General features: G+C 39.8%; 1 protein-coding gene across 9 annotated transcripts in view; it reads left to right on the forward strand.

Annotated features, from left to right (window-relative positions):
- Positions 1 to 3,133: 3,133 nt before the first annotated feature.
- Positions 3,134 to 21,854, forward strand: part of CCDC91 (coiled-coil domain containing 91) — a 136,699-nt gene continuing 117,978 nt past the window's right edge. For 4 of the 9 annotated variants that reach the window (XR_007374699.1, XM_048934414.1, XM_048934407.1 and 1 more), the window contains exon 1: positions 3,159 to 3,199. The gene's annotated coding sequence lies outside the window, so the exon portion shown is untranslated. The other 5 variants (XM_048934411.1, XM_048934412.1, XM_048934413.1 and 2 more) reach the window with 5 other exon arrangements.

The raw sequence follows: 21,854 nt of genomic DNA on the forward strand, positions 1-21,854 counted from the left end.
TTAAAGGCTGAAATAAATTCACCAATAGCAGTATATTTCCATGGCTAGTGTGGCAACACAGCAAGGAAGAGGATAATCAGAACAAAACCACATCAGACCCCATGAAAACCATAAAATACAGGCATTTGGAAAATTATAGACTTAAAGGACTTTCCCACTTAACTTGGGGTGGGAAAAAAAAAACAAAACACAACAACAATCCAACAAACAACAAAATACAGAGGCTTGTGTTACACTAAGCTAAACTGCACAGAATTGATACTGAAATTGATTTTTGTATAGTGTAAACATTATTGTACATGAAAAAAACCAACACTTTAATATTTGATTTACTTTTTGAGCTGTTTTAGAGTACTGGGAATGCTTTCTTCTTCTGCGATAATGATACATAAATTAAGAATAGAAGACTTGCATACTGTTTGAAGAAACCATTGAGCATTTTAAATCAAGGAAAGATGAATTTAATAGTTTATTAATTTGTTTTCTAGATTAATATAGTTTACTATGCATACTCAAGTTTTATGGAAACTAAAACAGTCTCAGAATATTAGGCACTATTTGCATTGTAAGCTTTTAGGAACTCCACAAGATACCATGATCTTAATGAACATCTACCTAGTGAAATTAAAATCTTATTTTAGTTGATCTTCTTCAGTTACTTAGAAAATGGCACGAGTGGCACCATTATCTCAGCACTGAGAAAATTCAGTAAATGTCATGCTTAATTGATACATTTTAGATCATTAAAACATTATTGAAAAATACTGTGCTGACAACACAATTTCTCCTCAAAACAGTGAAGATATACTGGGAGCTAATTAGCAGAAGTGTTTAAGTAATCTGGTATACACACCAGATCATGGTCTATGCCGGAATGGAAGATGAATTTTCAGACTCTCAGTCAGCCAACAATAAATGAATTATGAAGGCTAACAAACCATCCTGTTTCAAATGCCTGTACGTAGCTAGTAAGCTTTGCAACAGTGAGTTTATATTCATGTGATGAGGAATATAAAGAAAGGTAGAACTAGAAGGACAAAAACTTCTTTTGCCAAGCACCTTTTACTTCCCTTTCTTTGAGAGGTTCCTGATCTTTCTTTAAAAGCAACTGCTTGAGTCTGACATCACAGAAACCAATGGGGAAAATAAAATAATTGCAGTGTAAGCAGAGAAGACTTGCCTTGGCCTCTGTTCAAGGCCTCGAGAAGCCTAATTCTGGCTGTAATAATTTTGCCTTCCATCTTCCAGTGGTGTATACTTCCAGTGGCCAGCAGGTCAAAGGAGATGATCCTCCCCCTCTGCTCTGCCCAGGTGAGGCCACATCTGGAATACTGGGTGCAGTTCTGAGTTCTTCAGTTCAAGAAAGACAGGGAATTTCTAGAGAGAGTCCAGTGAAAGGCACTGAAGATGCTGAAGGGCCTGAAGCATCTCCTGTATGAGAAAAGGCTGAGAGACCTGCGTTTGTTCAGCCTGCAAAAGAGAAAGCTGAAAGAGGATCTTATCATGCTTATAACTATTTATAAGTTAAAAAAATTAAATACGTGAAGGGCAGAAGTGGATGCGGGTAGCTTTTTCAGTAGTGCCCAGTGATAGGACAAGGAGCAACACGTACAAACTGGAACACAGGAAGTTCCAAGTGAATGTGAGAAAAAACTTCTTTACTGTGAAACTGACAACAGAGCACTGGAACAGGCTGCCCAAGGAGGCTGTGTGGTCTCCTTCTATGAAGATATTCAAAACCTGCCTGAATGCTTTCCTGTGCAACCTGCTTTAGAGATCTAGTTTTAGCAGGGGTTGGCATAGATGATCTCTAGAGGTCCCTTCCAACTCCTACAATTCTGTGATTATCTAATATTAACAATTGCTTTAATCCTAATAATAATAGAAAATCAAAATAGATTTGATTTTTTTCTCCTCTAATAAACACTGATACTGAAAATATAAGAGACATCTGCTAATGATTACTATTTCTTAAACTTGGAAAAAGTAATAACGATAAAAATACAATTAGCACTTCTACAAATTTTCAAAGTAGATAAAATAGGCTAATTTTGAAGGGATTTTTTCCCTTACATAAAAAGTATAAAGTATATTATACATTAATTCTCACAACCCAAAAGATACAGCTTTACTATAAAAACATAGGGAAAATGCAATTAACTAATTTGACTTGGTAAGAGCTAACATCTCTTTGCTTTTTGTCCGGAATATTCAAAAACAGTATGGCAAATACTAAAAATGAAAAGGAACATGTCACAGAGAGGCAAGAGAGAATATCTAAGCTTTACTGCATAAAAGTCATTAATGGAATTTTGCATTAATCCATACAAAGAGAATAATACCTTGACAATCAAAAAAGTGAGGTTTTCAATTTACTGAGAAAGTATGAGTAGGTGTTCTGTCCCAAAAAGAGCATATTTGAACACCATTTCAGAAAGAATGTCCCGATGCCCTAGGAACCTGATTTTGCACATTTAGTGCTGTAGAAATCAGTAAGATGACTACTCAAGAACTTCTTGAACACCCAAATACTAGTATAGACTATTCAGCTCCAGCTGTGGTGGCCCTGTTCATTGCAGGGGAGTTAGACTAGATAGCCCTCAGAGATCCCTTCCAACCCCAAGGATTCTATGATCCTATAATTCTATGAAAAGGTTCTTTTATTAATTTTTCTCTCCCACTTTCATGAACAAACTCTACAATTTGATTTACATTTGCATTGATCTTTAGCTGGGACAATACTGTAGTGGAAGATTAACTAATGCAGACAACAAGAATCCTTAAAACTACTGATTTATTCTGTTGAAGACAACCGATACTAACTTGGTACTAAAACTTGAGATTACCGCACAGGGTGAGCAAACATGCTGCAACTAAAGAATCAAAAGCCAAGAGTAAAGAATACATCCGGGAGCCAGGAATACCCTGTGAGCACAGTTCCTGTGAGCACAGCAAGTATATTTCTACACCACATACGCACACCGGCAGAGGACCACCACACACACAACTAATCTCACGGCCCATCGCGCCCTTTATAGCCGCCGTGCCCCGCCCCGGCAGTGCGCTGACTTCCCCGCGTGCTCGCACCGGCACCCAATCACAGACCGTCGGCGACGAGCACGCGCGCTTATGTGCGCGATGCGGAGAAGGGGGCGGGCTGGAGAGGCGGGCCGGGGGCGAGCGTGAAATCCGCATCCGGGTGAGGCCGCGGCGTGTGGGGCTGGTGTATGGGGGATGGATTTTACGAGTAGAGAGCGGTGTGACTGACTTTGCGTGCACGCTCTGCACGGGAGCGTTAGGGATGTCGGTGACCCTAAGAGCTGCCGGTATCTGACGGGGGCGGTCGCTGAAACGTCTGGGGCGGGATGTGGAAGCTCTGCTCTGAGGGCAGCTTGCCCGCGTTGGCTGAGCCTAACAGAAAGCAGCAGTCATTAATTCCACCACCCTCACCTTCTTCCCTGGCCGTTTAGCTACTGCCTAGGGTAGTGGAACCGTGAGGGCTGCTGTAGGTGCTGCTGAAGATGCTTATCTCCTGAGGCCTACCTTTATTTGCTGTGCTGCAGACTGGTTGCTTCTCCATGCTGCCCGAGGGCCGTGCCCACCTGTGCACCTGTCAACACTGGTGGTGGCTGTGCTCTGTGAGCATGTGGCTATGGGAATGCTCATATAGGGTTATAACAGTACTTCAGTGGAGCTGTTGCCTTCAATCTCTGCAGTAGAAAACTGATGGCAGTGGAAAGGAGAGTCTTGTAGGTAGTTCTCTAACGTGATAATTTGGAAATGGCCTCTGTCCATTTGCTTCTGAGGGAGGGGTGTTTGTGACCAAGGTTTCTGACATTATCACATCTAGTAAGATTTTCAGTGCTGTCTACGTACTTAATATCTGTTTATATAAAGGGTGTTAGGCATCAAAGTATTTCTGAATAGCTATCTGAATGCTTGTGCATCTAAAAACTTTTCTATAAATCTAGTCTTTAGGCATTTTAGTACTCTAGAATTCTCATTTTTATAATAGATCTGTTTTCCAGTTGGTATCTCAGCATCTGAGCTTTACCTTTTGCTCTAGGATGGTTCCTTCGTGAGCTCTGTATGCAGATTTAGCTCTTCTCAGCAGGCTATAATTTATTCCAGAAGCAATTATCCTTTGCTGTCTGAGTAATTAATTTTGCCCATCAACTGCACACTATGGGTGTTCTTCTTGCCATTTTATTGCAGCATTTTAGCGGACACTTTGTTTTTTTCTGTCATGGTACTTGAAGACTTCTTGTTGCAGAGTTGTATAACTTCTCATTTCTTTGTAGCTATTTTGTTTTCTTTTGCTCTTTGTATTTTGCTCTACTACATATGTTTCTTCATTGCATTATTTTGTTCTGACTCCATATGCCTAGTTTAGGTGTCTGAGTAAGTGTCGCTGCAAGTGTGCTGGTATTTCATGTTTTTTTTTTTCCTTTTAGGATGTCAATTTTTCTGCCACTAATACATGAAGTAGACTGCTGATCATTTTCAAGGAGTGTTTGTAGGATAGATGATATCTTCTAACAAGTGCAGAAGTGACCTTTGTACTGAGAGCACTTGAAAGGAGTAGGAAAAAAAATCACAGCAGTGTTCAAATGAGATGCCTGAATGCACAATTAATAGAATACAGCCTTTCTTGGAACCTCTTAAAAACATGCTTGAAAATATGATGCACATTTATTTTACACTATTCTGAAAAGAAAGCCATGAAGTATGGGAGACCAACTTAGATGCATTTGTGCATAGTCTCAGTAATGCCTTCTACTATTAGCAGAGATCATATTGGGACATCATAACGCACTAGACTGGTTTATTCTACCTTGAAGCTGAGGTGATATGTTATTGTAGCTCACCTGAGGAGGTGTGTGGATTTTCTCCACACCAAGTTGAGACAGTGGACATGAAAATGGTCACTTTTGAATATGTTTTCTTCAAAATCCTTATTCTGACCATTGCTATAATTAAGTTGAAGGATTCCCTCCTGTTTGTTTCTACCTGGATATAGCAACAACTGGAAACTGATTATACTTGGTGATCTGTTCATATCTGTGATGTTCACATTGATTTTTGAGATGCTGATTGGTCTTTACTGGAACCTGGAGTGCAGTTTAAGCGCTTCCGTACTCAGTTACTCCTCAGTTGTTGTCTGGTTGTCTTTGAATGCTGTAGATCAGCTCCTTTATATTTCTTGTGACAGAATCAGGTGATAGAGCCACAGCTAGAGGTCAGTGATGAAAAATGTTCTCTAGACTGTTAACAGCTTATATGGTGTAAGCCTGTTGTTCAGGATGATACCTACATAGATTTCTGAGTGCCAAAATGCAATTATGCTGTAATGAGTGCTTCTGATCCAGAGGAACAAATGGATAGCAGTCCTAATGGCAATAACTGGCGTTCTCCAAATGTTTATAGAACTGCTAAGACACCTAAGTATGATGCATGTCTGAGCAGTTGGCTTGGCTCCTCCTGGCTTCCTGAAAGCCAACTTCCAGGAAGGCTTGCAACACCAAATGGAAAAACTTTGTGGTTTGATGGAAACAAGTTTTCTGTCAGTCTTTAGGGCTCTCAATACCTTTCTTTCTTGTGCTATTTGAGTCCACATAGATTCATAAGGTGGTTGTTTCATTCTGCAATGATCTGGTATGCTTGTGTTCTGTAATCTACTACTGTCAATCTGTGCAACTTTTGATTCCTTTAAATGCCTGTGTAAGAAAGATCTTTCTACTTAAATAAAAGTAATTTGGTCAATAATAATGGAGGAGAAAAACTTCTTGTTAAACCAGACTTGATATTATTTTTTCAGCTGTATTTTTTCTTTTGCCTAGAGCTTTTTCACTAGTATGGGGGCTTAGGGCTGAAGACAGTAAATTTTAAGTCCTGCAAATTAAATCTGCCTTTAAGTATACTGTAATTAATAGACTATCTAGAATGTGCTGCAAGTGGGTTTTCAGGCAGTGTAACTCTTGTTACATTTAATCTCTTTTACTTACATATTTATCATAAGAATGCATCAGAATTGAAGGCAAGAGTTATTTTTCTCTTTTATAAAATTTATGTTTAATGTGCAAATAACCATCATTTGTACTAATACAAAGAAATAGTTTTAGGCTTTAGCATTTTTGATAATGCCTGCTGCAGCCATAATCTCTTTCCTTTATTCCCTGTATATTGCTGAAGCAATGGTACCTGCTTTCCAGACTTGAATCTCCAGAAGTGGTGCAATTTTAAGATAAAGGAGTTAAATTATTTGTAAATTTCTTAATGTAGAATAACACGAAGTGTAGAATTTCTTAGCATACAGTGAGAATTGTATTCTTTTCTCCTAAAGAGTTTGGAATGAATTTTGCTTTTATGAAAAGATAGCTGTCTTTTGCCTTTTATATTGTTCAGCTGACAGGTTTATTTTTGGAATGAATGAAATAAATTTTCAGGCTTCTACTCATTGCTTCAGTGAAGTCTTAAAAAGGAAAATTTGGTCTTAGGGTATGTAGACTATGTTTGAAGCAGTAGAATCAAGTTATCCATAAACTTTTTTTAAGCAACCTTCTGAAGTAAAACTAAGTAAATGAACTTCATTAATTTACATTTACTTTCTCAAGTCACGATGACCATTCGCAAATAGATTATAAGGCTGGTGTTGTTATAAAACTCTTCTCAAGTTTTACATAAGCTGATTGTGGGCTGTATCAGTCTTAGCTTGTTTGCATATGTAAGGCTAATGTTTCATGTTGATGGTGCTGTTACAGGTATTGTCTAGTAAACTTTTCTAGCCTTTGAAACAGGAATGGACATGATAATTATAAAAGTTCTTAGAATCTGGATTCTTAGAAAGAAAAACATATTTCTAATGCCTGTATAAGTTTGAGCACATTTTTATACTCACTACTATGTGTTGAACATTTTGAAGAAAAATCAGTTTAGTTTTTATTACTTGTCATTGAAGTGATCACAATTCATTGTTTATATGTATTTCAGCTAAGAATTTGAAAATGACTGTAGTTTAAGTGGTTAACTTTAGTCTTTATGAAATAAATCTTCTATTACATTTTCATGAAGTTCTAAATTTCATGTAACAAAAACACACTTGCTCAAATCATTGTGCTTGTTTAGAATGAAAAAATCTGATCTCAGCTAGTTTATGGAACATTGAGACAGTATTATTATTATAGGGTAGCACTACTATATAGCTTCAATAACACTTCTAAAGTATAGTTTTCATTTATTCAGTGCTTTCTTGATCAAATAACTAAATTTTAATCTTTTAGCTATTTTCTGACACCATATGACATCCTAACACTTTAATATTAATTAGGTAAGTTTTCAGATACAGCGGAATATAAGTTGGGCCTTGTCCAATTCTCTTACCTTTAAGCTCTTGGGAATGTTAGTACTTCTACTTTAGTACAGATCTTCTGGAAAAGGTGGAAATTCTTTGTGCACAGTTGTAAACTAATCTTATTCAATTCTGCTACAGTGTGGTGGGTTTTTTGTTTTATTGTTAGTTTTTGCTTTTCTTTAGGAAAACATAATTAAAATAGTTATGCTGGTAGCAAGGATGTTTCCAAATTGAGATTCTTCTATTTGTCTTCCATGTTGTTCCCATACAGCTTGAGATGAGAAAGAAGTACGCTGTGTAGTCTTCTGAGATCAGAGAAAACTAAGAGGGCAGCTGGTATCCCTTTGAAATCATAGAATCACAAAATCACCAAAGTTGGAAAAGTTGCCCAAGATCATCCAGTCCAACCATTCAGCCATCACCACTATTTCTCCACTAAGCCTGTTTCTCAGTACAACATCCAAATGGTTCTTAAACACCTCCAGAGATAGTGATTCCCCTACCTCCCTAGACAGCTTGTTCCAGCACCTAAAAACTCTTTTGGAGATTAATTTTTTCTTTATGTCCAACCTGAATCTCTCCTGGCACAAGTTGAGTGCCAGGAGATTCCCTCCAGTTCAGTTGGTACTTATATGGGCAAAGAGGCTGACTCCCACCTTATCGCAACCTCCCATTGTAGTTGTGGAGAGTGAGATGGTGCCACCTGAGCACCATCTAAACAATCCCAGTTCCTTCAGTTGTTCCTCATAAGACTTGTGCTCCATACTCCTCACCAACTTTGTTGCCCTTCTCTGAACATGCTCCAGGTCCCCAGTGTCTTTCCTGTGGTGAGGGGCCCAAACCTGAACACAGTACTGCAAATGTAGTCTTGAGCAAGGAATTAAAAGGTTGCTGATTTAATATGCGTGACTGAGTGATTGTTGAGCTGCACAGTGCAGGCATGTATTGTCCTGCTTTTGATTGTCAAATGTGTTACCTGCAAAATAAGGTTGCTAATAGCCTATGAAAAGCAGCATAACTAATTTGAGTTAGTGTGTATCATGTTTCATCAGCTGTTTCCTGTAGATGTTGTCTGATCAGCCTCCAGTGAAAGTTAAATGAAAGCTGTGCTATTAAACAGGTGTAGTTTGTGCTTAAAAGACACACGTGATTTATAGTTTTTAAGTGTTAAGGGACAAGCACTGAAGTTTAGGTATTTCTTAGAAGACATCACCTGATGTAATAATTGATGAGATTTATATTCAGAGTACCATCTAGATGAGAAAAGTGAGTTTGTATGTTAAAGAAGCATATCTATGTGAATTAATGCGTATAAGAGAAGAGGTAATAATAGCGCTAGATGGCATTGATTATATGGGCAAGGCTGCCTATGTGGCCTGAAGGTGGAATTTGGAGATTCAAAAGTTTCAAAGACTTGAAAACTGGTTTGTGATTCCAGGCTGTTACAAGTAGCTGAGGGAGAAAACTAATTCTTATTTCAAATAGGTGAAACAGAGTAGCACTGGTTTGTTGCTAGTTAATCTGTTCCTAGGCCATAAAGGGAAACTTTTTCCATCAGGTCACGTAGGCATGGCTGTGCTTTTCTGTTAATGTTTAGGAAAGTCTTCCAAGGTGGTTTGTACCTAGAAGTTCTTTAGTGACATGACAATGAGTCCTTTAGCTCAGATTGTAGTGATAGTGGCAAGCTAAGTCAGATTGAGATGCAAAACTGCTAAAACAGAAGTGAAATGCTTTGAGTATTGACTTACATTACATGCTACCAGTTTACTTTTGAAGTAGTGTTGATATCTGGGTAAATAGTTACTGATTTCGTTGACAAGTTAAAGACAAATGACAGATTCACTCCTACATCAGAAAGCAGAAGAGTAGTATGTGTCCTGTCAAGTAATTTATTTTCAGATCTTTGAGATCCAGAAAACCCAGCATATTACTTACTTCCTGTGCTTGTTCTTGATTATAATGTCTTTAGTTTTTACTGCATTGTAATTTCTTGCATGGAACTGACTGACTGGTAAATAAGGTGGTGTTGAACCATCCTGCTGATACAAGAGCCTACTTTAAATTAAATCTTAAGATGTACAATTGTAAAATCATTAAGGCTGGAAAAGAACACTAAGGTCATCTAGTCCAACCGTCAACTCATCACCACCATACCCACTGACTCATGTCACTCAGTGCCACATCTGCATGTTTCTTGAAAATCTCCAGGGACAGTGACTCCACTACCATCCTGGGCAGCCTGTTCCAATACCTCACCACTCATCCTGAGAATAAATTTTTCTTAATATACAACTTGAACCTCTCCTGGGACAACTCAAAGATATTACCTTTTGCCCTATTGCTAGCTCTCTGGGAAAAGAGGCGCACACTTGTCTCGCTCCAATTTATAGGAGGGAGAGGGGGTTCTTTTATTATCTATATACCTGGCGTGAGATTAAGAAGCAATGGTTCAAATGTTGGTCCGACCAGTTTAAATCTTAATTAGGGAAATGGGGAAGGGGAGGACAGACACTATTATGATTAGGGTAATGGGGAAGGGAAGGAGGGCGATAGAAAAGATAGAAGAAGCAAGGAGTCTTTATAGGCAGCAAGAGGGACATAGTCACCACCATGAATCCAGCGAGGTTCGTAGTTCCGTCTTTGATCCTCAGTAGTGGTGGGTTGTCAGGCAGAGTTGTTCTATTGACGACAACGACGAAGGACAATGACCATGGTGATGATGGCCCCTTTTCAATAGTTTAAGAGTGGTTGAGTCAGCTGTCTTTGGAGTGACAGCTCAAATCCAAAGTGGTTGAGTCAGCTGTCTTTGGAGTGGCAGCTTCTGGCTCTGGGATCTCAGCAGAAACTCCTTTGTTCCCATCTTCCGGGCCTTGCCAGCAGATAAGAGGGAGCAGGGATGCCCATCTGCATCCTGTTTCTCACAGAACACGATGGTATCGTTCCCCAATTTTCCCACACCTTGCTGGAGCTGTTTAGTCACAGGCCAGATCTTCCGCCAGTAAGCAGTAAACACTCCTGAGCACTCTCATCCACTCTTCTACAGAGCAAGCAGCTCTGGAGGAAGGGGCTTTCAAATGTTCCCAAAGCGATATCGATTGTCACACACTTAGCACCCATCAGTTGCCTCCTCAACAAATCACTCAGAGTCTTATCACAAGAAATACCTCAGGAAGCAAGCTTTGAGCCAAAAAACAAAGAAGGATTCTCACAACACTCACCTCGCCACAACCTCCTTTCAGGTAGAGAGCAGTAAGGTTTCCCTTGAGCCTTTTCTTCCCCAGACTAGACAGTCCCAGTTCTCTCCACCACTCATCATAAGACCTGTGTTCCAGATCCTTCACCAGCTTTATTGCCCTTCTTGGGATATGCTCTAGGGCCTCAATATCTTTATAGCAATAAGGGGCACAAAACTGAACACTGTACTCGAGGTGCAGCCTCACCAGTGCCAAGGACAGAGGGATGACAGCTTCCTTGGTCCTGATGACTATGCTACTTCTGATACAAGCTTGGATTCCATTGGCCTTCATGGCTACCTGGGTACACTGCTGGTTCATATTCAGTTAGCTGTTAACTAATGCCCCCAGATTCTTTTATACCCCACAGCTTTCCAGGCGCTGTGCCTCAAGCCTGTAGTGTTTTCTGGGGTTGTGACCAAAGTGCAGGATCTGGCATTTGATCTTGTAAAAGCTCATGAAGTCAGCCTCAGCCCATGGGTCCAGCCTGTCCATGTAGCTCTGCAGGGCCTTCCTACTGCCATGCAGATCAACACTTCCTCCCAACTTGGTGTTATCTGCAAACTTCCTGAGGGTACATTCAATCCTCTGTCGAGATCATCAGTAAAGATATTAGATAGGGCTCAGACTGCCCCCTGAACCAGTCACCAGCTGGATTTAACTGTTTACCACCACTCTCTGAGCCTGTCTGTCCAGCCATTTTTTTTACCCAGCAGAGATACCCCAGTGTTGAGTTCTGGCTGACAGGCCTGTAATTCCCCAGGTCCTCCTTACAACCTTTCTTGTATTTGGGAGTCATATTAATAACAAGTCTCCACTCATCCAGGATGTCCTCAGTTGACCATTGACTGCTGATAAATAATGAAAAGTGTCTTGGCAGTCACTCCCACCATGTCCCTCAGGTGAAGCCCAACTTTTCCTGGGGACTTGTGACAATCCAGGTGGCGTAACAGTAGTTTCTCTGTAAACTGGTTTTGAACTTAACTGTATGAAGAAGAATAAGAACAAAACCTCTTTCATTACTGTAATGACAGCGAAAATATTCATAGAATAGGGGACACCAAGAAATATATATCAATTTAGAAAAATATCGGTTATAGAGTGATTTATTTGACACCTATTATTCAGTACTTTGTAAAGCTTCTGTTGCTTAAAGAACTTTCAGTAAAGGCTATAGCTTCTCAAGTTCTGCTAGCTTGCAAATAAATATGATGTGGTACACACTGATTTTAAATTCATTTTGTTCCTTTTCAAGATTTTTGAATAAGATGAATGTAGGTAAAAGATATCCAAATTTCTGTGTACAGTTGCCAAACTGTTACAGAATCACAGAATTGTAGGGGTTGGAAGGGACCTCCAGAGATCATCGAGTCCAACCCCCCTGCCAAAGCAGGTTCCCTACAGCAGGTCGCACAGGTAGGCATCCAGGCAGGTCTTGAACATCTCCAGAAAAGGAGACTCCACCACCTCCCTGGGCAGCCTGTTCCAGTGCTCCGTCACCTCACTGTAAAGAAGTTCTTGCGCATGTTTGTGTGGAACTTCCTATGCTGCAGTTTCCAGCCGTTTCCCCTTGTCCTGTCTCCACTCACCACTGAAAAGAGTCCGTCCTCGCCATTCTGCCCCCCACACCTTAGATACTTATAGACCTGGATTAGGCCCCCTCTCAGTCTCCTTTTCTCAAGGCTGAACAGACCCAGCTCACTCAGCCTTCCCTCATAGGAGAGATGCTCCAGGCCCTTCACCATCTTTGTGGCCCTCCGCTGGACTCTTTCCAAGAGATCCCTGTCTTTTTTGTACTGGGGAGCCCAGAACTGCACGCAGTACTCCAGATGAGGCCTCACCAGGGCAGAGTAGAGGGGGAGGATCACCCCCCTCGACCTGCTGGCCACACTCTTTTTAATGCACCCCAGGATGCCGTTGGCCCTCTTGGCCACAAGGGCACACTGCTGGCTCATGGCCAACCTGTCATCCACCAGGACACCCAGGTCCCTCTCCGCAGAGCTGCTCTCCAGTAGGTCATTCCCCAACCTGTACTGGTGCATGGAATTATTCCTCCCCAGATGCAAGACTCTACACTTGCTTTTGTTAAACCTCATCCGTTTTTTTTCTGCCCAGCTCTCCAGCCTGTCCAGGTCTTGCTGAATGGCAGCACAGCCTTCAGGCATGTCAGCCAATCCTCCCAACTTCGTATCATCAGCAAACTTGCTGAGGGTGGCCACTATCCCCTCATCAAGGTCATTGATGAAGATGTTGAACAAGACCAGACCCAGCACCAACCCCTGAGGAACACCGCTGGTTACAGGCCTCCAACCGCACTCTGCACCATCAACAACAACCCTCTGTGCTCTGCCAGTCAGCCAGTTCTCAACCCACCTCACTGTCCACTCATCTATCTCACTCAGATATCTTCCTCAGCTTTGTTATAAGGATGTCGTGGGGGACAGTATCAAATGCCTTGCTGAAATCAAGGTAGACTACATCCACTGCTCTCCCCCCATCCACCCAGCCAGAGACAACATCATAGAAGGCTACCAGATTGGTCAAGCACGACCTCCCCCTGGTGAACCCATGCTGACTACTCTTGATAACCTCCTTTTCTTCCAGTTGTCTGGAGATGACATCCAGCACAAGCTGTTCCATCACTTTTCCAGGGACAGAGGTGAGGCTGACTGGCCTATAATTGCCTGGATCTTCCTTCTTGCCCTTTTTGAAGACCTTTATGACATTGGTTATCCTCCAGTCTTCAGGCACCTCCCCCGTCCTCCAAGACCTCTCAAAGATGACAGAAAGTGGTTCAGCAATCACCTCTGCCAGCTCCCTCAGCTCTCTTGGTCACTCGTGGTCTCTACAACCCAAGCTGCCCCCAACCTTTACTTCCCTGACAAGCCCTTCTCTATTAGTGAGAATAAGGTCCAGCAGTACCCCTCTCCTCGTTGATTCCTCAACCACCTGCATCAGGAAGTTGTCTTCAACACATTGCAGGAACCGTCTGGACCGCGCATGCCTGGCCACATTGCTTTTCCAGCAAATATCTGGATGATTGAAGTCCCCCATAAGCACCAGCGCCTGGGATCGTGATGCTGCTTCCAATTGCTTGTGGAAGGCCTCATCAACCTCCTCCTCCTGATCAGGGGGCCTGTAGCACACTCCCACAGCAGTGTCAGCCATACCAGCCCGCCTCTTGATTCTTACCCACAAGCTCTCCACTGCTACACTGCTCTCCCCAGGTGGAGTTCAATACGTTCTAGCTGCTCTCTCACATAAAGAGCAACTCCACCACCCTGCCTCGCCGTCCGATCTTTCCTAAAAAGCACATAGCCCTCCATGACAACATTCCAGTAATGCGAGCTGTCCCACCATGTCTCTGTGATCACAATTAGATGGTAGCCGTGCGACCACACGCAGATCTCCAACTCTTCCTGTTTATTTCCCATTAGTGTATAGACACTTCAGGGAGGCAGCATTCCCCTGCCACACTCCATCCCTTCGAACTCCACCCTCATCACCCATCAAGTTCACTTTTGAGCCTTGAACTACCTGAACCTCAGCAGCCCTCATTTTGTCCCCTTACCCCTTCTTACCTTTAAAGACCAGTTAAAAGTTTAAAGACCAGTTTAAAGACCTTTCAATGAGGCCCACCAGCTCCTGGGCTAGGATACTTTTACCCCTTGCAGACAGGTGAGCTCCATCTGCAGCTGTCATGCCAGGAGCCAAGTAAATTGCCCCATGGTCAAAAAAACCAAAGTTCTTGTGCCTGCACCAGCCTCTAAGCTATTTATTGATGAGGAGGGTTTTTTTGATCCTCTCGGTGTCCTTCCCTGCCACTGAAGGGATAGAAGAGAAGACCATCTGCACTCCAGCACCATCCAGTACCCTCCCCAGACCTTTGAAGTCATTCTTGATAGCCCTTAGGCTTCTCTTGGCAGCATCATCACTGCCAACCTGAACTACCAATAAGGGGTAGTAGTCAGATGAGCGAATAAGCCCAGGCAGCTTTCTAGAGATGTCCCTGACCCATGCCCTAGGGAGGCAGCACACTTCCCTCTGGGTGGGGTCAGGTCGACATATCGGGCCCTCAGTTCCTTTTAGAAGGGAATCACCTACAAATATCACCCTTCTTTCTTTACCAAAGAGGCGGTCTTCAAGCGTGGAGCTGACCGCCTCTCCTTAGGAAATCTTGGAGGCTGTTCCACCACCTCATTCTCAGCCTCCTCACCCTCCAGTTCCAGGGTTTCAAACCTATTACTTAGAGGCACCTGAGGAACCGAGGTAGGTCGGGAAGGGCACCGCCTGCATCGCTGAGGTGGGACGTGCTGCCATTCCTCTTCTCTCAAGTCAGCTCTCTCAGTTTGACTACAGCAAGGGAGAGAGTCCACTACAGGCTGGGGGTTGCAACCTCTGCTTGTTTCTTGCAGAGAGTTACACCACCAGTCTATCTCCCTCTCGCAGTCTCTAATGGATCTTAACCTCTCCACCTCTTCCCTAAGCTCCACCACAAGGCTGAGCAGCTCATCCACCTGCTCGCACCTCGCACAGGTGGCATCCTTCCCATCGTCCCCAGGCAGCAGCAGACCCAGGCACTCCCTGCAGCCAGAGACTTGAACTGCTGGCTGCAGTTCTGGGCAGTCCCTCTGTCTGGGGGACAGTCCCTCTGTTGCTCTTTCCAGTTAAGCATTTCCTCATTAAATACTTAGCCAAAATGCACTACTAGAATTGATTTCATTTATTTTGTGGTGGGACTAGAATGAAGGATTGGAATTGCATGACTTTAAATTTTAGTACTAAATACACTACATACCTAAATTTTCTCTTACATAATTTTTTGCTTATTATATAGTATAGTATAGGTAGTACAGTGTTTCTTTTTGTTTCTTTTTTTTTTTTTTTTTTAATATATTTCTGAGACCTACAGTCAGCTTCTTTTAATTGGCTTCCTTTTTTTTTTTTTTTTTTTTTACAATACTTTCCTAGGCTACAGTATTTGAGGTCAGTGTGTATGTACAGAGAGAAGTAAACTGGGAATCCTGTCTCTGAGGATAGGAATCCAGTATAGTTTTAGATGGAAAGCAAAATATTTCAGTACATAATATTTTAGCTTGCCAGTTAAGCTTTAAACAGAACTTTATATGCGTGCAATTTCCAAAATGGAAGTAATGTAGAATTTCTAAAGACTTTTGCATGTGATATACGTGCTGTAGTTGACTTGCCTTCAGTTCTGTAAGCTGCTTGAGTGAAAAATCAATGTTTTGTTCTGACAGATTACAAATTGAAGAATTGTGTCTGATTTGAAGGGCTGGTTTTCAGTGAAAATTTGTGGCCTGTTACGCTGTCTGCTGATGGGGGCTCAAGTTTTTGTCCTTTTTCTGTCTGTTATGTGGGAAACTTTAAAAAGTTTGATGTGAATCTTTTTTCTTCTGGATGAGTTCTTGCTGACATGGTTAGAACTAATGTACTGTTAAAATAACTGCAGAAAGCTTCTCAGAAATTGTCAGTATAAATACTTGTGTTTAAAAATTACTGTCAACCTAGAAAATCCATATGGAAATTGAATAAGAATTGCTGAGTGGTGAATAACAAGACAAGGTATTGGTAGTCTAGGATCAGGTTCATTTTATTATTAAAAGATAAATAATCTGTTTTAGGATTTTTGTGAGTAGTTTTCTCTTGTTAATGAATGCTTAAAAAGTTTGTAATATCTTTATGTGACTTTACTGATTTTGCAGGTACATGAGATTTGATGAATTGATAAATGCATGTCTGAACTGCTTGTAAGGTACATAGAGGCCTGACTTATTCTTTGCTGGAATGGAAAAAAAAGCAGTACTAGTTCAAGAACCATTTCCTTTGAAAGGAGAAAATACAGGAATTAATATGCTTGAAAATTTCAGAAACAGACAAGTTACATTTAATTTTGGAAACAGTTCCATTTAAATTGTCTGTCTCCTTGAAGAGAACCCATTTCAACCCCCTCCTCTCCAACTCCTCCTCAACACACATTGCCCCAGTGGTAAGGTGAATTTATACATTGGCTAAGATGCAGTTATAGTTTTGTTTTTTTTTTCTTAATTGCCATAGGAAGCATAAAAAATGTAATTTTTTAAATACTTTTAGAGCACAGTTTTAAAAATCAGTCACATTTGAAAGAGGCCAAGGTAAAACTGTAAACTCACAGTTTCAAATTGTTTTTACAATTTTAAAGATATTGATCTGTCAGTCTGCTTAATGTATTGCAGTGTGTTTAAGATGGATTCGAGATGTTTATTTTTTCTATTAGCAATTTTTCTTTTTTTTAAATTAAGAAGAATATTGCAAAAATATAATGTGCTTTTATTTTGGAGACTCTTCAGCAGGTACCAGCTATGTTTAAATTATTCAGGTATATTACCTTTCTTTTAATGTAAAATACACTGTGATCTGATTACAGTTTCCAGGTTAGAAGGCTAGATGATAAATGACAATTTACATTAAAAAATGAAGGTATGTTTAATGTATGTCAATTTCTAAGGAGAGAAAGGAAATAGCTCTGATTTTTATGCTTTTTTTGAGAAATATCATGTTCTCAAATATGAATTTGTTTATTTACAATAATGCTTTTGCTAAAATCTGCAAAAAAACACCCACAGAAACAGTCTGAAGTTTCAAGCTGTGAAATGCATTTGTTTTTGATATTATAGAGTGTAAGCGTAGAGTATGAATTGCAGTTCTTCAAGTAGTCGGAATTTTTCCTGCTGACTTCAGTGAAACAAAACTTGGCTTCGTTGGTGAGTTGGTAGACTAAACCAGTGTAATTGCCCAGTAAATAATGAAGTTAAAAGATACGGGACTGCATATAGTTCACTCTTTGAAACCTGAATTTCTGTCATCTCAGTCTTCATAGAATCAGGTTTGGGCTAGATGGGACCTTTAAGATCATCTAGTCCCAACTCCACCTGCTATAGGCAGGGACACCTCCCTCTAGACCAAATTACTCAAAGCCCCATACAGCCTGGCTTTGAATGCTTCTAAGAAGGGGCCATACGCAGCCTCTCTGGATAACCAGTTCAAGTGTCTCACCGCCTTCACTGTAAAGAATTTTTTCCTAATATCTAGTCTAAACCTACCTTCCTTTGGTTTAAAACCCTTTCCCCCTTTCCTTTCACTGTATGCCCTTCTAAAAAATCCCAACCCAGCTTTCCTGTAGGCTCTCTTGTTACTGGAAGTAACTGAAGTACCCCCAGAGCCTTCTCTTCTGAAACATAGGAAAAATAAGGAAAAACACTATTTCTTTTGTAACGTTTAACTAATATGTTTAAAAGTGTTCTTTATTTTGATCTTTACTGTTCCATTTTTTGATGAAAAGCTTCATTTTTAAATACAAATCAAAGGGATCTATTTAATTTTGAAGCTCACATTTTTAGATGAATTTTTCTTTCCCATAGCACTAGTTTAAAAATAAAAAGTAAGAAAAAGCAAAAAAAAATCTCCAGTTCTCCTATCTTATTATTTAATTTGAAGAGATCTCCACTTTGAATTAATATTATTAGTTTGTTCAAGCTACCCCAGGTTCTTTTGAGTATGTATGTATATTCATAGCCTATGTTTTAGTTTGGGATGTTGGCATAGTAAATTTTTTCTGTGATGCTCTGTTACTGAGACTGTGTGAAAAACTATATTTTTAGATATTTAAATCAGTGTCAAAGTTCTCTTGTGTTGATATTTTAGAGTTTTTATGCTTGGAAAGCTTCTCACTTCATCATAATTCTCTTCTTTTTAAGTTCTTGTAAAAATGCATTTTCTGATAGTAAAAATATTTGATGGCATTCAGGTAGGCTGGTTGTTAAAACAATAGAGAAGCTTAACTATTTCAATTAAGTTGTTGAAACTTAATAACTTAAGTAGAAATGCCTTTGAAATATGACGATTCTATTGTACTTTCAAAGCCTCAATTTCTTAGGTTTGTCTTAGGTTATGGAAGAACCTGTGTGTCCTTGTATTCCAAAATCTTTAACTGTAGATGCTTTAGTACCAGTTATTTATTTCCTTCCAAGTAAAAAGGTTGTGTCACCTGAGTAAGCAATTTACAAAAAGTAAACGTACAGTCGAAGTGTCCAATTGCATGAACTCTTTACTGTCTGGTTTTGAAATACAGCTCTTCTTTTAGGAGAAACATGAAATAACAAAGCACTGTGTCGGTGAAGACCAAGAGTAAAACATAGATAGAGTTTGCTGAATCTTAAATGAAAGGTTTTTTTCAAGCCAAATTGTTATGAAATGTGAACTTTAAAAAAATAATAATTAAAGAAAAAGAATTGCTATTTGTAGATGTTTCCTTGTTCACAGTTGAATTGTGCAACTTAATGAACTTTTTTGAGAGTTTTGAACTAATCACAGTTAAAATTGAAAGATTTTGAGCAAATTAATCGATAAACCAAGTTTTCTGTTGCCTCCAGATAATAAGTATTCGCTATGCACTTTTTCTTGTAAAACATTTTTTCATGCTAGCATCACCTCATCCTTCCTCAGGAAATATCTTTGTTTTAAGAGATCTACTCAAGACTGTTTTATGAAGTCACAATAAAAATATTTCACTCGGATTTTGCTGTTTGTGTCCCCCTCTGTGTCTGTGGAGACTTGTAGATATACTTTCCCTTCCATTCTTCTCTGGATATTGGTTCACTTGTCATTAACAAACCCAATTCTAAAATGCTCTTGAACAGATATTGGTTGTTAATAGTATAGTTTAACTGGAGAATGATCTCTTTTAATTTTAATTTTTATTTTTTACAGCCTTTGCTTCTGTGATTCAATACATTTCCTAGCTGTACTGTTCTTAATAAAACTGAAAGTATTGATTCTTAGATCATACATGGAAGTAGAGGTTTCCTAGTCCAAAACTTTGCTTAAAGGAGGACAAAGCGTAGGTTGTTCAGAGACTTGTTCAATTCTGAGTATGTCAAGGAATGAAGAGCCAACACTGTTTATGGGCTACCCATTCCAATAGTAGGTCAGAATTTTCACTATTCTGGCATTTCTCCTGTGCATCTTGTCCTGCTCCTGTGTAAGTCTGATACCAGTCCATCTCTAAGAGAACTCTGTAAAATTTTATGGTCCCTAGTATGGTTTGAGTGTGAGTCATTAGAACCTAGTGTGGTCACTTTTGCTCAAGTGTTTACAGGGCGATTACTGACTGATCTGTGCTACCTAGTTAATGGTAGACAAGTCAAGCTTTTCTTAGCTATTTATAGAATACAGACATATTTCCAGGATTCAAATTGTCAGTCATCTGAAGCAAGGTTACAGATCGTTGGTCTGGACTTGATTAATTACAGGTATATGCCTGGCTGTGAAAAACAGAAATGCTCTTTAATTCTAACAATGTCTCGTGCTGGTGTTAGCGTTCCTTTCTTTCAGAAAACACAACATATTTTCATTATATCAGCTTTACTGAACTTATCACAGAAGTTTGTGTATATTTTATAAATTCTGTGACTTTTGAAGTTAAAAGATGTTTGTGGTGCAGAAGGCTTATAGGGGACATTAAATAGTTTTAAAAATTATTCAAGTGGTTGATTATTTTATGATAAAACAAAAGTTTGTGGTCTGGTCACAGAAACTGATCGTGGTGAAGACTGGAAACCTTTGAAGGCCTTTCTATAACATCTTGAATGGTTAGAATTCAGTATTCTGAGAAAGTTACCATTATTTGTTCAGATGAATGGCAGTACTGTACAGATCCTTTCTCTGGAGTTAAAATGGTCTTCATTTGTATCCAGATACCTGCAATCAAATGGGTTTTTTTGCTTGTTTGTTTTTAAAGCACTAAGTTCTTAAAGTTGGGAATAGCTGACCAAGACTCACGGCAGGTAAAATCCTCAGTGACTAAGTAAATATGGTCACTAAAATTGCTTTTGTCAGGAGGTAACCCTCTGGAGTTAAGTCTGTCCTTGTCTTGTTAGTGAGTTATGGTTTTTTTTTGTTTTGTTTTCTGTTTTTTTCCTGACGTAGATCTCGGTGACAAAGGCATTTAGAAGCCAAACTATACAGACCTTCTCTCCATTCAGCCTCTTAATTTGAAGTATCACTATGGTATGATATAATCCTGAGTACTTAAGATTGGGCAAGGAGTTCCCATGTGGTCCATGGATTGTGGTCTAATACAGAGTCAAAAATGGTATATCTGTGTGGTAGATCTCTAACTCAGGAAATACTCTGAAGTAAAGCTTTGCAACTATTTCTGAATCACAAATAGAGCATTATTTTAGGCATTGGCCTAGAGTTGACACCTTCTTATTGATCCAGGAGAAAATGCTTCTGTTTTAATTTATATTTGGTCTTTCCTGTACTTAAATGCACACCATATATGTGGTAGTTTTACATTTACAGTAGCTTTTTGGGTAGCTTTGCATTTAGTTTTACATATACAGTTGGGCATCTAGAGAAAGTTGTTTACCCCTGCTAGTAATTTCCTTTTGCTCCCAGTTGATTTTAGAAAGACCTAACAAAGAAAAGTCCAGTTTCCTGACCTCTTCATGGCTAACCAAAAGTTATAGCATATTAATGAGGGCATAAATGCCTCCTGAAAGCTAAGCGGCATGGTACACCAACACTTCACTAGGAAGCCTATTCCAATAGTTTACCGCCTCCACAGTAAAGGCATTTTTCCTAATGCCTGGTCTGAGTCTCTCCTGGAACAGTCTTGTGCTATTCCCACACATGTGGCCATCAGTTCTCAGGAGTAGGAGTAGCCTGGTACCTCTGCTTTCTCCAGTCAGGGAAGCTGCAGCAAGCAATGAGATCTTCTTTCAGCTTCTCCAGACTGAACAGCCCAAGTATCCTCAGCCTCTCCTCACAGGACATACATGCTGGTAACCCTGTTACCAGCTTTGATGCTTTCTTTTGGGTGTTTTCAAGAACTTCAACAGTCTTTTTTGTATTGTGGGGACCAGAAGTGCAGAGAGTACTCAGAGTGATGCCACAGAACTGAGTAGAATATGATTCATGAATAGAAGTTTTATTTTAATTTCTTTAATAAGAACTATATCCAAGGAAAGAGTAAAAAAAGTTTTTGTTCAGTTAATGATTGTATATAGTTACTAAGATTTTTGTCCACCCTCATTATGCTTATAAAGGTGTATATTTTAGTGTTTAATCCTATGCTGTGCTTCGTTGTTCTGAAAATGTTTCTTAAAGTAAAATTGTGAAAGGTAGTTATAGAAGTCCTCAAGATTACACAAGATGTTCTTGTTACATGAAACTGATGTAAATGCAACTCCTGCATCTTCTATTTTATT

This window comes from Lagopus muta, chromosome 1 (genome assembly GCF_023343835.1).
Source record: "Lagopus muta isolate bLagMut1 chromosome 1, bLagMut1 primary, whole genome shotgun sequence".
Classification (NCBI taxonomy): Eukaryota; Metazoa; Chordata; class Aves; order Galliformes; family Phasianidae; genus Lagopus; species Lagopus muta.